Source organism: Chrysoperla carnea, chromosome 3 (genome assembly GCF_905475395.1).
Source record: "Chrysoperla carnea chromosome 3, inChrCarn1.1, whole genome shotgun sequence".
Taxonomy (NCBI): domain Eukaryota; kingdom Metazoa; phylum Arthropoda; class Insecta; order Neuroptera; family Chrysopidae; genus Chrysoperla; species Chrysoperla carnea.
In genome coordinates, this window is record NC_058339.1 from 55,776,783 (window position 1) to 55,795,757 (window position 18,975).

Genomic DNA, 18,975 nt, shown 5'->3' on the forward strand with positions numbered 1-18,975 from the left:
TATCAACATATATTTGCATCGGTGATACAGAAAATGTCCGTGGAACTGATGAAATTGTGATTTTGAATTGAAAATTATGCTGCTTTATCATAAACTTATAACTTAAACTGCTCTAAGGAAACTAATTATGAGAAGGCATATATATAGACAGCAACCCCTTTTTATATTGAATTAAACATTTAAACATAATTTTGTACGTTTTAGTATATATTGCAGTAAAAGCATGTGTTTTAAGTTATTAAAACCGTAATATTTCTATTCTTCATAATAGAGAAGTTGCATGTTTCTTAGTTTAACTTTTTTCGAAAGTTTACTAGAAATTACTAAGAAAACTTTTTAAACAAAATTAATTTTTCATATAGTTTTACAATTGAATATAGTTTAACTAAAGAATAAATTCAAACGCCAACACATCGCTTAAGTAATACCAACGCAAGGAGAAATGATAAAATAACATGTAGAATGATAAATGGTTTATCTCTAAACTTGCTTTCACTGTATAACGTTATTTTCCATAGAAACAAGCCAAAAATATGAATTTAGATTGATTCCGATTGGCTCATAGTATTTACACCCAACAGGTGTAAATACGCCACAATCAGTAATAAGTCGGTTTTTTATTAGTTATTAATAAAAAAAAATGGAATTATTAATTTGTAAAAAATTACTTAAATATACTTTAGATTTAGATGAATTATTCTTTCATTTATATATGAATTTAGTGAAACTTCTCTATTCTTCATGACATATTCACCAAATTTTAAATTTCTATTTTATAACTTATTTTCGAATTCCGTTATGATCAAATAACTCATAAGTTTTGTTCCCGATTGTGGTTAAACTAATTAAAGCTTATGAATAAATAATAAAGTGGGTAATTTCGTTTATAAATAATTATTTCATGTTATACCTACTTTAATGAAAATTATTTGCAAGTTTTATGGTTAGTAGAACACAATATATTTAATAGTAATTAATAAAAATAAGTATATTTTATTATTGTTACAGTTATATAATAAAGTTAAACACCCTGTATATATTTGATTATATTATTCCAGGTCACCGATCATTTTAATTAATCATTTTGTATCACGGATATTCTTTCATGTATAAGTAATATAATTTTTACAATGTGTTTTTGTTAAAAAATATTAATAGACTTATATGTGTGTGTAATTAATAAACTTTATATGTATGTATATAATCATCTTGCAATACCTATGCATTGCAATTGTAAAATGAATGATGAAATGAATTATATCTTTCATATAAATGTCTTAAATAATAATTTATATTTACCTTATGGTTTAATATCTGGAATAAATTTTTTAACTGTGTTAATTGTGTATTATAGTTTTTATTACATATGCTTGATCCTCTTCAATTTTAATTCGATAGTAGTAAGAGAGAGAGGTATAGAAGATTAACTACATTTGAAATATTTTCTATATATTACTTTCTTTATTATGTTCGAATCAACTCTATAATACTTGAATAAGTTTGCAAGCCCCTCCTTTCCACTGGGCAGTCTGGGCAAATGCTCAATCAACGGGAACCCCTACCTGCCCTCAAAAAATCATTCATTTCAGCCGGAGGGTGTCGTTCCATTCTATGCATTAAGTGCACGATTCAATGACAAAATAATTGATTTTGAATTCGATTTTCGAAATTTCTTGTTCCATGTCCCTGAATACTTAAGTATTATTTCTTTTAATGATAATTTAATAAGGTTGATTTGAACATTGAAAGAAATTCGATTTGACAACTATCAGCATACGTTAAATGAGACAAAATGCTTCTATTTTGTATTTCGTGACAAAAGAATGAAATATTTTATAACACATCTATTTGTTTATACATTCTGACACAAAGACTTTTGCCAAAGCCTGTGTCTTTTTTATATGTCAGTAATGACGTGAAAATAGACATAGAAAATGAAATGCGTTCTTCATCAAGCTGTCCAAATGAAGTTTTACAGAAAAAAGGGAGCCCTGTGATGCTCCAAAAGGTTAAAGATAAACCTGTAGATTATCTATGTTAGACGATATAAAACCTTTGTTCAAATTTTAATATAGCTGATCTATAGAAGAGACTTACCGTGCGATACAAGAGATTTTATTCGATCCTCAAAATAATTTTCAAATCTTATTAATCTTAGTCCTCTTAGTCTTCGAAACCATAAAAGATAGTTTTCATTCATTCAGAATAGTTATTCTCCTTACATGTAGTAAATAAACTTTACGCACCCAATATCAATCTAGCTATTGGTCGTTTCACGGAAATTCGTACACAATAGCAGACTAATATTTGTCATTTTTCATATGCTTATTTCAATATAAATAGGATATTTTAGACATTATTTAACACAAAAATAAAAAAAATTCAGCTCTATGATCAGGTGCGAAGGTCGACGTCAATTTCCATTTGAAAAAGACGGAGATAGGTCATCAATTAAAGCTCTGAAGCGAGGGGAAAGAAGGCATTTTTGTTTTAACACAATAACTGAACAGGCATTTCATTATCTTTGGCAACATAAGTAATTGAAAATGAAACTCGCAAATAATCATAAAAGTGACACTAATCGCAAAAGAATCTTTTTATTCGATTTACAGCAAAAAAATACAACAGAATCCAAAAATCGAACAAATCTTGCTTTTCATTAGACCTTATGATACGGGGTGCTTACTAGATATTTACTTTTTATAAACTTATTATTCGATTGAAAAGTTGCACAGCTCATCTTTCACCAACATTCATGTTCGATTCCTGGGCTGTGTGTTTTTTTCCAATTCTTTATTAATTAACAATTTATTCGAAATTTTGCTTGTCTAAACACTGTTCGCTATTTGTTTCAAAATATTTATCCTTATTAAATGGAAAGATTATTTATCTTTATAGTAAACAAAGTTTATCAAATTAAAAAAATAAACAATTTGCTTTTATGATTCCATATACGGAGTTTGTAAAACATTGAAATAATGATTAACTCCCATGTTGATACTCAATTTGACATGCAAAACATTATACATAGCTAATATTTTAAATAAATATGTGTTTATTAATAAATAATATTATTACAACTATAATATAATAATAATAATGAAATCAACAACGGAAGTCAACTACCTGAATACCAATCAACACAATGATTATTAATTTATTATGTACTTCAAAATCATGTGAAACAAATTGTCTAATGTCTTTTGCATAGCCCCTGCACAGGATGCTCTTATGATACGAGAGCTGGCAACGTCCTCGAGACTTCGAGAGTGAATTTTAAGACGGATAAATTTCAAATATATATTCTTTAATTATAAAAATAAATCATGTTAAAATTGAGTTGTAACATATGGCGTAATAATTTTAATATAGAATTGTATGCAGAATTTAACAAAAGTTTTTTTTTTTTTAATTTAAGTTTTCGGATTTTTATTTTGAAAGGTTCAGTTAAAATTATCAGTTTACTTAATTATTCAACAAATGGAGTTACAGTAAACCGATGAATTTTATACCAGAAACATTTGGATATTTGAATATAAATTTTTTTTAGGAGCTGCGCTAGTAACGCGATATAATCACACTCTCTGTCAATACCAAACATACTTCAATTCTATCTAATTTAAGAAAAGAAATATCCAAAATCTTGAAATCAACTTTTTAGTGAAATTGCCAGATCTTACACTATTGTAGACAGACTTTAATAAACTGCAATAATATACGTGTAACATACATGTAACAAGGATTACAATTTTTCAAGGATAGAGAAGTTTAAACAAAAATAGAATCTGTCGAACGTGAAAAGCTACAAAATCACTCTCACTGATTCTCATGTCCAATTTCAATGGAACAATTTGTATGGTATAGAGACCGATACTATAGTAACTATGTTAGCATTAATAATATTACAGTATTGAATAAAGCTATCCACCAGAAGTTTTGTGGGTATTGCCAACCAGTATAGGCCTGACGCTCGTACTGCATTGGCTCGTCCGCTTTAACTATTACTAATGTTACTTTTCCCTCAATACAGTACACAGCATGACGTTCACACCGACACTGGCACAGTGATATCCACAAAAAATTTCTTTCCGTGTATTACCAGTCATAGTCAAATTAATTTTTTGAGTTTCAAGCATAAGCCAAATAAAAAAAATCCTGTATATATTGAAATGAATCCAGTATATTCGTTGTGCGCGTAGTCATGGTAAGGACAATAAAATCGATGCCAGCGCTTCCAGTGAAAAATTTTGGCGTTAAAGGAGGCTGTTATGACTAGTTTGCAATTTTTTACATGTAAATGTTATAGTGACTGCCAAGTTAAAATTATTGAAAAACACTAATTAATTAAACTTAATGCATTACAAATTGTGAAAATAAGAAATCACATTGCATAAATATTATTTTTTAAATGTAAATTATCATGATTGTTTATTTAAATTTGTGAGACAATAATATTAAATTTTCAATGTGAGTCATAAATGCAATCCATACAATTCTATAATTAAAGTAGTGTATCGTTACCATGGAAACGCCTCCAATAAAACTCACGTACGGTGCGAATTGATAAGACATTCAGAAAATTGAATAAATCAAATATAAAAAAAAATGACCCAATAGCTTAGAAAAAAAACTTATTTCTCTTGAATAGAAATTGACGTAAAAAATTGATTCGATATAATTTTAATAATAAGCAGTAGTTAAGTTATTATATGATTGTGAATACTTAATTCAGAGGATGCGATGATTACAAAAATAAAAAATAATAAAATGATTTTCGTTTGTAATCTTAGTGTATAAAAATTTATATGATAATAAATGGCCATGAGACATGACACGATGATGTTCATGATGTGATGATAGTGGAGGACTACACCACAGCTAGGTCTTATAAAGACTTCGGGGTATAACAACATTGTTTGTGTTGCTTGTTCGATTCTAAATAATTATTCTTCAAATCATTATTATTCTCTTCTTTCTGAATGCATTTAAAAAATCAAAATATTTTATACTTAGTCAGAATATCCTCTGTTCGATGAACATTGTCATCTGAATTTCAATAGTCGACAATCTTAAACCGCTGACTGCCAATGGCAAATTAATGGTGGGAGCGCAGCACAATTTATTCTTTAATATGTAGTTACAGAAACGAAGCCCTGAAGTTCGAAAATTTGAACAGTAAGGCGGACTTGAATTTCCTTGAACGAATTTCCTGGAAACTACAGGAGACAATGGAGATAATGTTTGCCCTGGGCACCAGGTACCTCGGTGACCAATTTTGACGCGATATTCCCAAAAACCCCCGAGTGACTAGTTTGGAATCATCTTCATCAATATTAACCGAATTGTGAATTTAGTAAATGGTTAATTTAAAATGCAATTATAAAATACATAATATTTATGCAAATTGCATATCTTTAATTTCTTATAAATCAATTTAGGTCACAAAATTTCGTGACGCTTTAACGAATTGAATGCAGAAAATCGCATTCAAATCCGTCTTACTGTTCAAATTTTTCGAATTTTGACTGTTTATAGTATTTCGTTTCCGCGACTAATTATAAGACTTCCTCACATGCTTTACAGAACCATTTGATAATAATAATTGTAAGAAGATAATTTATTGCAATCATATTTTAAACCGCGAATTTCCTCTTGATTCGCCATTATCGTCAGTATTTATCCGTAATAAAGAAAAACTTAATTAAGTTTACTTATATAATTAGGGTAATTTGATAACTAATTTTAGAGACTTTATAATCATATTAACAAAAAGGGTAGAAAATATCACCGGGAAACTTTTTCTTAATCTCATCCCGATTTTTTTAATGTTTATTTCATAGTTATCTTCCAACTGAAAACTAAATTATTTTCAACGTTACAAAATGTTATCGACTTTTTTGCAACATTTTTTTGGAAAAACAGTATCAAATATTTAATAATTTTAAGTCGGGTAGTAAATCGACTACATTTCTAATCTAAGCGCTACTCCCTCAACAACTTCTAGACCTTCCAGAAAAAATAATATATTCTCAATACAAATTGTCTGATTTGAATTTTCTTTTCGATTTTTTATTAACGTACTTATTTTGTAAAAAAATATAAAAATTGATAAAAAATAATGTATAAAAACTCATTAGAAGAATTGAACACAATAATAAAGTTTCGTTGAGTTTTCAACAGGTTTATCGTGTCGTTATTATTATAAAATATATTTAGTCTCATTTATATTCATGGCAACGATATCAAAAGCCAATGAATGACAGACGTACGGGCCTAAGTTTAACTCTTTGTAATCATAAAAATTTATTCTTTTTGTTATATAAATCATTATATTGTTTGTAATCAGTTTTTAATTAAAATTGGATTTTATCGGTACCAGCAGACTAGCATTGATTCAAAATATAAATTTTATTATCTTAAATTTTTTTGAAAATTATAGTTTGAAGAAAAACTGTATATTTTAGTGGTTTAAACTTGTTTATTTTCAATGAATGAAATTTATTGGTATATACTTAAAATTTTTTAATTGGTATATACTTTAAAATTTACTAAGCTGTTCATGTGAGAGCGACCCGTATGGGTCAAACATTCAACTTCCCAGATATTGAAAATACCTTTCTATAACTGTCTAAAACATTACAATATTACACAAATTTATCAAATCGATTATCGTAAATATTTCTGTAGGTAAATATTACAGAAAAAATTATAAGGAAATCAATTGTTGTCTAAGTAATTTTCTACAATTTTAATTATGATCAAAAACATAATGCTATTGTAACTAGTTGAACTAAAGAGTATAGAAAATAAGTTTAAAAAAATAGCATGATTAAGAAAAAAATCTTTTTATCTTAAAAAAGCGTAGGATACCAGATCTCAATTATTGTAAATAAAAAAAAAGCAGCTTATAGTTACAAAAGTGCGTCTTTTTTAGTTTTTTCAAACTATTATTTATTTTCTCTTTTTAGTTGAACTAATGGTACAAAAACGTTTCTCATTTTAGTTTTTTAAACTATTATTTATTAATATTATGGAATGTTATCTGCGCTTCCACCATCAAGTTAATCGTTAATAATGAAGATCTAAATGAAGTATGTCGAACAAACTTATTAAATTTTTGTATTTTCATCGGTTTTCATTGATACATAAGATACATAGATACATACGAAGCTAATAAAAGCGGATTAAAAATGTATCTTATCAACAGCTTTTTGTAAACAACAGTCTGGCAACTTTAATTTCTAACTTAAATGGCGACATTTACATCTTCATTACATTCTGCATTGAAGTCGCCATAACATGTTGAAATTAATTATTCAGAATTTAATATTTTATCCCTTATTTTTCAATCATGCATACGAATTATTTTACAGTACATACTAAATCTACCCACATGGTAGCAGCAATTTTGTTTATTCATTGTAAGTTCTGTTTTATGACAAATATATAATTTTACATAATTAAAAGTGCCGAAAAAATTGTCTAAAAATATGAATTTTGGGCGCGACAACAGAGACAATTTTATACTTATAGTAGAGAAAGAAAATTTTCCCAATATATTACAAGGAGAAATTTGACCCTCATTTAACTAACGCTTTTTTTATTGATTTTACTTAGAAAACAATTGGGTAGATGACTGATATCGAATTTGCCATATTAACGTTAAAAATTTAAAAGTGATATCATAACAAAATTTAAAAGTTAAATTAAAATTGATTAAAAAACGAAGTTATAAACATTCGAAGATCATTGTCCGCCTCTTTCTTACAAAACAGAGTTTTATATGTAATCTCTAGAGCGATACTCAACAATGATGTCACTTTTAAATTATCTTCCCCTTTGTTTAATTAGGAGTTTTAAACATTCATATTTTGCGTACTTCTAAAAATTATCAAAAAACAACTTCACTTTTCTGTCCGTGCAGTGAGTATTCTTCCCCTGAAGTGATTCCAAAAAAATTCCAATCATCCCAATTCATCAAGTCATCATCCCAATTATTTTCTTGGATCTAATAAACAATTAGGATATCAAATAAACCCAATAACAGATGCAAATAAAATTATTACAGTTATGAAACAAGCAAATAATAATAAATTTAAAATATGTGTATTTGAATGAATATAAATGATATTTTCCGATTAAATTCCATATTGAATGAATAATACATGATTTATTGTTTATATTATTAAATATTTGTTTAAACAAAAACCAATCAATTTAATTTACTTATTATAAATATTCATATCCGAAATATGTAATTATTAAATTCAATTTTGATAAAATATTTGAGGAAATTATTTAATAAATATAATGAATTGTTAGTAACAAAATAGTAATAAATAAAATACAAGAAGTTTTATTAAAACAAATTCCGTTATAGCATCTAGTGCCGGTTTTAAGGCCGTATCCCAGAGGGGTGACCCAGGCACTCACCCTAAAGAAGCCCTCGCATTTGAATGAAAATTTGAATAAATCCATACATTCACATGTTATAAATCGTGTATTTATTGTTTGAATGTATCGATGTTTCAAATAAAGTAAAACTGCGGAAATGGCCTAATAAAAAAAATCGCAACCCGGGAGCTGCGTTAGCTAAGCAAATTTCCTCAGAGATTGCAAAAATAACACATTTCTCTTAAAATCGAATACAGCATTTTTAATTTTACAATAATATTATTTTGAAAACTAAACGTCTAGAGAAAAAATCACAAGAGTACTTTTTTGCTTAAAATTGACCATATTTGTTTAAAATTTATTTTGAAAAAATTTTAAATTTAGTATGTTGTTAGTTTATATGTTATTACTCGAGCATGTTTTGTTCTGTCCTACCCTTATCTTCCTTATTCCTTTATCAAATTCCATGATTCACCCCTCATTTTCAAGCTTATTATGTCTAGGTTTGACGAAAAATATAGGTACTCACATTTAAAAATGTACCGCTTAGAAAAAAACTCGCTAGACAAATAGGAAAAACTTTTCATTTTTTTCACCACTTTTCTACGAAATTTGTATAGTTTGTTGTTTTTTAGCCACGGGTACAGGGTAGCCATGGGTTACGGTAACTACAGTAGCGAAATTCCGTACGGGTAGAGCTAGTTTTTAATAACAGTAATCTACTAACTAGTCATAATAATATCTTTAAAAAATATATTTATAATGACAATCGTATTAATCTAAAAATGCACAGGCTAGATTCTTTGAATCGATGGACACAAGCAATATGGACAACCAGTTGGTTTATTGGTATTAATGGATTTTTTAAAAATAAATATAAAAATTTATTAGTATAGGAGCTGACATACATTTACCGCCTGACCACTGATATGTTCATAGTTGTACAACACTTGTATTTCCTTTATACTTGGCTGGAAAAAACAAAGTTTTTGGGCTACCGGAAGTTATTAAGCATATTTTCTTGAGAGAAGTAGTGAAAATTAGTAACTAGATGGACTTAATAAGCATGATTTAATTAATTCCAAGTGATACTGTTTTAACTAGATGTTATTGCTTGACTAGTGTATAAATATGTATAAGTTAATTTTTTATAAGCAATTTAATGAAAAATTGATTAAAGACAAAAAATGGTCGAGTAAGTTTCATAGAAATATAATCAAAACACACACAAATCGCAAAACACGCCAATCATCAAAAAGTTATTATTTGAGTTTGAGTTTTATTTTTGTTTGCCCGTTTAGTGAAAAACCGGCATAATAAATTCACCTGAGATTTCTAGTTTTTAATTATGAATTCCAGTCTTAAAATCTTGTTGGATTAAAAATCAATATTGGAATGTGGGGTATTAAAATTAAAATTTTTATTTGACCACGTTGTTATAGGTACTTTTGGTACTCGATAACACCCAATAGGGAATCGGACTAAATTTTTGTTATCACTTCAGATGCAGAATTCTCATTTTACGAATAGAAAAGTTAAGTTGGTTTTTAAAAGTATTTACTAGTATGCAAGATATGAACATTTAAAATTCCTAATTAAACAAAGAGGAAGATACCCACTAGTGACGATATAAGTGGGTACTGCCATGGAGATTACATATAAAACTTTGTTTTGCTAAAAAGAGATGGACAACCTTTGAATGCAATCTTTGATTACTTATAACTCTTTTTTAATCAATTTTAATTTCACTTTCAAATTTTGTCATGGTATCAAGTCTAGTTTTGCACTTTTTTATCGGTTGTATGGCCAATTCGATATCAGGGTTATCTCCTATTAGTGGTTAGACAAATATTTATAATTTAACCCCTTCCAGCAGATAAATGTACAAATAGCAATGAAATTCTTTCATAGAAAAGTAAATTAAGGAGGACTACTATATATAGATAAAAATTCATGACAGCTCCTTAACTACATATTTTTTATTGAATGAATAATAACCTAGTGGTATAATTATAATTGTATAAAAAAATTTTTTATTATAATTCCTTATTATTAATGTACCGTTAATACAATATTCTGCTATATGCATAAACATACCGCATTTCAAATACGGTACGATCTTTTGATGAAAAAAATAAAAAATGTAAATATTGTCAAGACTCAAGATTGAAGAGTTGAAGACATTCTTTTATTTTTCAAGAATATTGTAAAAGATTTATTCAAACTGGAAGTTATTTTTTATTTTATTTTATGAAACTTATTAGAGAGGCTAAATATATAAAACATAAAACGTGAATCATTTAATTACGTTTATAATAAATCTTTAAAACGATTAAAACTGTTTTTTACTTTATACAGAATTCAATATCTATCAGGATTTAATTTTTAAGTTAAAATTGCTAGTTTATGAACAAATATTTCAACCTAAATCTGAACCAATGCAACGTTATCGAAAAAATCATTTCGTCATGTGACTATTGGTACCTTAGCATAGAAGTATGATATTAGGCTTGAACTGTGTCCCAGCAAGTATTGAATAAATAAATATATTTTAAGAAATCATAGTAATTTATAATAATACTGTTCAAATGGATTCATGAACTACTTAATTTTAAAAAAAGATTGAGAGGTGTTGTGCGACACTCGGTAGGAACTATATTCCTTTCGAAGCTTAGTACATTATAAATATAGCGCTTACTTCTTTAATTTACAAGATATTTTCCTGAAAATTTAAGATATTAATTTTAGAGGTCGAACTTGTTTCATTCTTTAAAGAATTTAAATTTATAGATTTAGATAGAACTTTTAGTTTTTACTGTATGAAATAATTGTACTTCTGATTTAATAGTCAACCCAATGTGTGAGTACATTATGTACTCGCTATAAATTATCTCTGTTTTCTTTAATTTCTTATAACTTTCACTCAGCTCAATTTTTTTAAATGATAAAACATAAAATTTTGACAACAAATACAAATTATCACTTATCACAAAGATTTTTGCATATTCTCAAAATTCATGGCAACCATAATTGATTAAAAAAGTTTTAGTTTCCTAGGTAACCTAGATATTGGTTGCAGTTTTTTTGGTTTTAACTCCCAACCCGCAAACAAATATCGTGCGATAAGGAACATAGTTCCAATTATACTGCAAGTTGGTTAAAAGAAATTTGAGAAATATTTTTATTTACAGAAAAATAAGACCCTACAAATCCTACTTCAAAAACAGACAAAATATTTGCTACTTCACAAAAACAAGTGAATACCAAATCTCCTTAGTTCTAAGGTTATTCTAATAATATGCATTTAAAAAAAATATTCATCATAGATCACTGTCATAAAAAAATATATTAAATATAATCTCCCCCACTTTTTTCTTTTGATTTTAGTTACAAAAACTTTTTATTAAGAACAATAATAGTATTAAAATAACGGGATATTTTTTATGATTTTTCGTTAATAACTTCTTTGTAAATAAAACTTGATTTATAATTTTGATAGTCCGAAAAAATTTTTTGCATATGGTATGGATTAAAATACTATTTGAAGGCTAAACTTTATTGATGGGTGACCCTGACATTGGAGAAATATTTATTGAATTTAAAGATGTTTACTTAAAGACTTTATCGATTCATTCACATATAAACTTAAGTTTTTTTCATTAAAATTAAGATATTTAAGATGCAGTAGCCAAAAAAAAAAAAATTAGCATGCATTATCTATGATTGGGGTCATTATGGTTTCTTGTACAACAAATATTTTAACAAAATGAAGACTATAAAGAATTATGTAAGCATTGGCAAGATCGTCCCCGGCATTACGCATTAATTTCGATAGAAAACAAGGTGACATCGAACTTGAATTTCAGTGAAGCTATAGACGAATTTGCAAAAATTAAAGCGCACAAGAGATTGTGAATATCGGAATTTTTTTCGGAATATCGAATTAATTCCCGTTTTACTTCATTATAAACACATACCCTATTCTATCCCTTATAAAGACGACGTACATACTTGACTATAGACGTATAGGATTGACGCATAAAAACGTCGTACAGACTTGAACTTATTCCTACTAAGTTCAAGTATATTATTTTCTTATCACTAACTGCAAGTTTGAAGGCAAATCGATCAATATAAGTTCAAGCTATGTGGAAAGAGAAGGGGGCCCCTTTTTCTCTCTTTGCACCGGAGGCCTCGTCCACTTAGCTACGCCTCTGCTCTTACATGCCTTTATTCAGTTATTTTTAAATATCGATTCCGCGGAAACTTCAGGATGCCATGTATTTATAAACACTCTTGAGTATAAATGCAACAACTTATCAAAATTAACAGCACATAATATTCTCGAACGGTTTGACTCCAAGTACTAACTGTACCCAATGTTGCTTAATTCTAGAGAACAGTTTTGAATCGGTGTTTCTAACGTGGGATGCATGTCTTTTCCGAGGTGACGATCCAAATCATGGTGACCAACAAACTAAATTTTTTTCCCTTACTAAAAAACTATTATAATAAAATCGCTCATCAGACATTGTCATCAGACTGTTTTGCTACTTTGTAGATTACCTTCTTCAGTAAACACCGGTAATAATGAACGATTAGTCATCGCATCATTTAAAAATAAATCTGATAAGCCATCTTTGTTGTCATAACTATTTGTAAGACATAACACGTGTCCATCAATAATTGAAAATCTATGTTTATAAGATGGCTGGCTAACGATAATAAACATGAACTTGACCCTAACCAAATAAATTTTAATATAACTTAAATAAATCACAATGTGTGTATAAAATAAATATTCCATACACGAATGAGTGTTAGTTCCGGTCTGTTGAGATGTTTCCGGTGAACAGTTCGCTATGTGTTCTATGCTCTTGCTACCATTTCATATTATAAGACATTATGGATATTTGTTCAGTTGTTTTATTCATGAAAATTCATCTTTTTTTTTTGTGTTTTTTTACTAAGTATTGTTTTTGTGGTTTGACATTTTTTTTTGTACCCAGTAATTATTTAAAAGATTGCAATTTCTCTTGTTAAAGAGATGGTTGGCTTTGTTGATTTAGTGGTTTTTCTGTCTGGTAAGATGTAAATGAATATGTGTTGTCGATGTATTTATCACGCCACAGCGAATTTGAATGGATAAAGAAATATGAATTGTTCAGTAAAATGCGAAGTTGAACGCATTAAAAAAAAAAGACAATGTTGTCAATTTTAAGACATCAAATTCATCATATCTGATCAAATTTACTTAAAAATGAAATTACGTACTTTTTTCTAACTGTACAGAAACATGATTCAAACTTTCTTTTAAGGTTACTAATTTTTAGATTTTAACATATGTTGGTAGGTATGTGAGTATTTGAACCAAACTCCGTAAGTCGAAATAAGGTCTAAATTTGGTTATTTCTAGTAATCAAAAAATGAAATATTCGAATATTATTTATTTTATAGTCCGAGAGACAGCACGATTTTTGTTAAATGATTAATACAAACTTGAAACTACGTGACAAATAAAAATACTCAAGTACGGCATGTTCGAAGGGAGAGAAAAACTCATCGGTGCAATATTTTTGCCGGACAAAATATTTTATTTAATAATTGTTAATGATATCAGGTGCCCAAAGCTGTGTCGTTTCAAACCGAAAGCGTAAATATGACGTTATCATTCTCGAAACTTTGGTAGACTTGCCAAAAGAAAGCCACTCACGAAGTTTCAAGAATGTATCAATTACTCACAAGTATGTATTATTAATCATTTATATGTAAACTAGAAATTACCCAATTGCTTCGCTGGGTATTTTCAACAAGGACTATCGATTTATATCCTTCACTTTTCTTGTCCTGGTGTATCCTACCATTAATTAACAATTTAATTTTTAAATGCAGAGTCCTAATTATTTTTCTGAAATAAAAGTAGTCTAAGCATCTTCTCTATATATCAGCGAAAGTTCCGTCAAAATCAGCCCAGCCGTTTCAGAGATTAACCGTTACAAACAGGCAGACAGACAATAATTTTAAAAACTGGTTTTTGAGTATCGTGTAAACACCCACATGTATTAAAATAAAAGCTGTTATTTTGATATTACAAACAGACACATCAATTTTATTCATTTGTATAAATTACTCTGAAACTGCATATCAGATAGTCTACTAGAGTTGCTAAAGTTGCTAAACCTTACATTTGTAATAAATTTCGATTTTTGCCCCAATTCCTAGATCAGTTTTTTGTATTTTAAAAATACAAAAAACTGATCTAGGAATTGGGGCAAAAATCGAAATTTATTTCGACATATCCTAGAGTTCTCATTTATTATCTTCGATAATATTTATACTTACATTTGTACTCTCAAACAATTTCAATTTCAAGATTTTTCTTGGTTTTTAGATAACTTTAAAATAACTTTTGATGAATTGTCAAGTTTTAAAATAAATGTAGATTTTAGACCTGAAATCTCTAAAGAATAGAAGCTTTTTAGATAACAAAACTTAATTAGATAAATATATTTGACAAAAGCCTGGCACATCCAAGAAAGGGGTTATAAGTTTGACCCAAATTGTTTATCTCGCTATCTCTGACATCATGGCTTCTAAACAGTGCAAGGAATATATGATATGTATTTCTATTCTGATTCACGCTTCCATAAGAAATGATTGAAATCTACAGAAAAATAATTATAATCAAAGGTTCTCAACTTCATGTCAAAGACATCATAAATTTTGTAAATTTCACTTGTAACTAAAAATCAGAGGTACCTATAAACCAAAACCAAATAAAAGATAAACAAATGCATATAAGGTACATTTATGTAGGTTCAACGATTGAAAAACGACATCTGTCACAAAAAATTATACAGCTGTCTTCTTTGATAAACACTACCCAGTCTACTTTTGAAAAATAAATTAATCCTGACATAATTGTTTACATAAATAGTCAGAACGGTATGTACTTAAGAATTAGAAAACTCGGCACATGACAAAAGGTTTGAATATTGATATAAGGTATCGAAAGTATACTTTGTTTACAAGAAATTCAAAGCGCTTAATCTGATTTTGAATTCATATGTAGATGACTCACGAAGATATCGGTTAAACATCTTGAGGAAATGAAAATGATATTGAATTATTATCTTAGATTATTTAAGCAGTAATTCAGAAATTGACTCAATAATTTAATATTTTAGATAGGTGAACTTAAACTTGTTTCTCAGCCTACAACATCATGCAACTTGGGAGGTCGCTACCACTCAAGTCTTGAGTCTTGTCTCTAGATTTTCCACCTCCAGCTCCACCTCCACCTCCAAATCGACATAAATCCCCCAGAGTTCAGTAAATAAAGAGCTTTTTGTATTATTTGAATTATATTCAGGTAAATTCGACAGTTCTGAGTAGCTATTATTTGAAGCATATTTATGTAATTTTTAATTATAGAAATACTGAGTATATAAATAAAACTAATAATAATGGAGTTTAACCTCCGTTCTTCAGACATATACGTCTATAGCAGAGGCCACCCACATCATATTTTTAATTTTTACTTATTTTAATTTTTACTTACATCCGATTACAATTTTTTAATGTTGTGGGTGGAGTCGATTACTTTTTCCTTATCTAAGCGACAACAGTATTATCAATTTACCACCCCATTAATTATAATTAAACAGACTGCAGCTGCCTGGATTCGAACCAGCGACCTATGTCTAAGTAGTCAAACGGTTGAAGTTGATTGCGCTTAGGAAATACTGAGTATTCAAAATATCGAAATTATTGTACAGTATTCATTAGTAGTACTTCAATGATATAATTAAATTAATATCACTATTACCCGACTTGTTGGTTTATCTGCCAACTTTTCGGAGCTTTGAGTGGGCAACCCCACCTGTCTCTTAAAGTCTTTTTATGTTTTTATTCCACAAAAAGACCATAATTCAACCTTAATTGAATTTTGAATCAAATTATCTACTTCGAAGTATAAAAAGCGCATTCTCCTTCTAACAATTTGAATATTTCTATACTCCACATCTTTTTAAAAAAAAAAACCTACAAAATCATCCAGTTTTAACAATAATAAGTAAAAATTTTTTGGATATATTCTTGAGTAGACTCATTGGAATAAATTAAAATGATTACTCATAAACAAGAATAAGGGGAAAAACGAATATTGTACATATACTGAATGTTACAGAATTGCACGGCCCTTTATTTTAAATATGAATTCTTTGGGATAAAATAAATAAAAAGTGAATCCAGTTTTTTTATCCTTAAGCCTGTTATATAGTCACCACGATTTCCCGATTTAACGCCATTAAAGATCTTAGGAATCGGATCTCGAAAGCCGCATTATCGCAGATACTATGATTATTATTAAATAAATATGATTACCCTCCGTATCTCGGTAAAAAATAAGTTTAAACATATTTAAAAACAAACAATTGACTGAGTTAATTGTTGAAATACCATGCATAGACAATGTTGATTACTCAGTCATCACTACACACACATACATAACTGATATCCCCATATAATACATACTATACAAGTTACGCTTAATTTGCACCTTCACGGGTAAACAGTGATGTTTACGAAAAAATGTTTCAAACAAAAGTTGTTTACTTTTTTATAAGAAACATTTTTTACATTTAAACTTTTGATTTATCTCTAATAGTTTACAAGATGAATCCTACGGACGCAAGACCCAATTGACCTATGTTACCCATTTACGAACTTGACCTCACTTTTTACGTGATCAGCGCGCTATAAAAATTTCAGCTTGATATCTCTTTTCGTTTTTGAGTAATCGCGATGACAGACGGACAAACAGATGGCAGACGACAGACAGACAACCGGAAATGGACTAATTAGATGATTTTATGAACACCTATACCAAAATTTTGTTCATGGTATCAATATTTTTAAGCGTAACAAAAATGGGACTAAACTACCTTCGTATATTTCATATACATGGTATAATAAACTTTTTTGTTTATTTCGTGCGAGAGAAAAAAAATCTTAGTGTCAGGTAATTCTGAAACACCCTTTATTTAAAATTCAGAATTGGCTCTATATTATATTATGTATCATGGATATTTCACACAAACTGTACATGAGAAAATAATCGTAATAATTACAATAGAAATTGTATTCAATTTAAAAAATCGTTAATTGAAAAAAATTGCATATTGTTATGAAAAGTAGTTTTTAAAACATTAATAACTATATGATTAACTAATTATATTATTTATATTCAACAAACCACACATATCTCATAGAAAATAATAATTATAACAATATTCAGTCTGTCAATCTGTCTTGTTCATCAATGTATATGCAAAGTGGAAAATATCTCGGTAGCACCCACAATTCATAAAAACTAATCACTTAATCAATAAATCTGTGTTGAAAATTAACAAATAAACAAATGAAAATAATAACTAACAGAGTAAATTGTTTGAGTACCCTGCATATACCGAGTTAGGATTTAATTTGAGCGAAAAATCTATAAAATCGGCTGATTTTTAATCACAGGAAGTAAAAAATTTGCAATTTTTTAATTTGTATGGTATATTTTATGTTTTATTATTTTTGTGGAAGCGCAAGGTAGTTCCCTGCGCTTACACATATCATCTCAAAATGGAGGTTATGAACGAAGATTCAAGTAAAATCTGTTTAGAAGAAAAACGAGCAATTTTTGTCTCGTGAATTTTTCGGATAAAACGATAGAAATAGATGAGATGAACACCTGTACCAAATCGATATTTCTAAGCACCATAAACTTTAAAGAACATTTTCATATTTATAAAAATTGAGACGTCTTTCTTTTTCCTATAAAATTTCCGGTTTTGACATTCTTTAAATATCTTCTTATTGTTAACATTGACCTTCGTTTTTACTACCTAAGTTTAAATAACATCAAGAGAAAAAGAATAATTCAAAATTTCTTTTCTAAATTATAAATTATTGATTCGATGAAATTAATTGAAAATTTAATCAAAAAAATCAAAGTAAGGGTGTGTTCCTAAAATGAAGGGCAAGTGAATATATGAATGGGAAATGTCTCTACTACTACATATAAAACCACCCTTACAACTGTACATCTGCCGGAACATTGTATTTCCTCGCTTACAAAAATATATATGAAAAAACTTACCGGTAATAAAAATCCTTTAAAATGAATGGAATATCAAATTCACTAACAAAGTAAAATCCACGGATTTTTTTAATAAATAAAATCACTAAATAAATAATTATAATAATAAAGGTATTATAAGTATTCTCTCACAATAATAATAAAAAATGTTTGTTCCAAGAACCTACAGAAACGTATACGAACCAAACTCACCAAGCTACACAGTTCAACTGACTGTATTCTCTTATACAAGAACTCAATAAATGTTACGATGTAGAGGTATATTCGCCAATCCAGTGGTAGTTCACAATACATCTATGTACACCCCACCAATCAATGCCAACGTTGCAAACGTTATACGAGTGTGAGCACCGCGTGAATTGGTTCATGTCGCGCAATAATATAAAAAATAATAATAATATTTTTTTCAAATAAAATTTTGGATTAAAAAT

General features: G+C 28.2%; 1 protein-coding gene across 1 annotated transcript in view; it reads right to left on the minus strand.

Annotated features, from left to right (window-relative positions):
- LOC123296748 (protein singed) overlaps nt 1–18,631 on the minus strand; it is a 79,262-nt gene extending 60,631 nt beyond the window's left edge. Inside the window, exon 1 of the mRNA XM_044878385.1 lies at nt 18,545–18,631. The gene's annotated coding sequence lies outside the window, so the exon portion shown is untranslated. The remainder of the gene's footprint in view (nt 1–18,544) is intronic.
- Nucleotides 18,632–18,975: the final 344 nt, after the last annotated feature.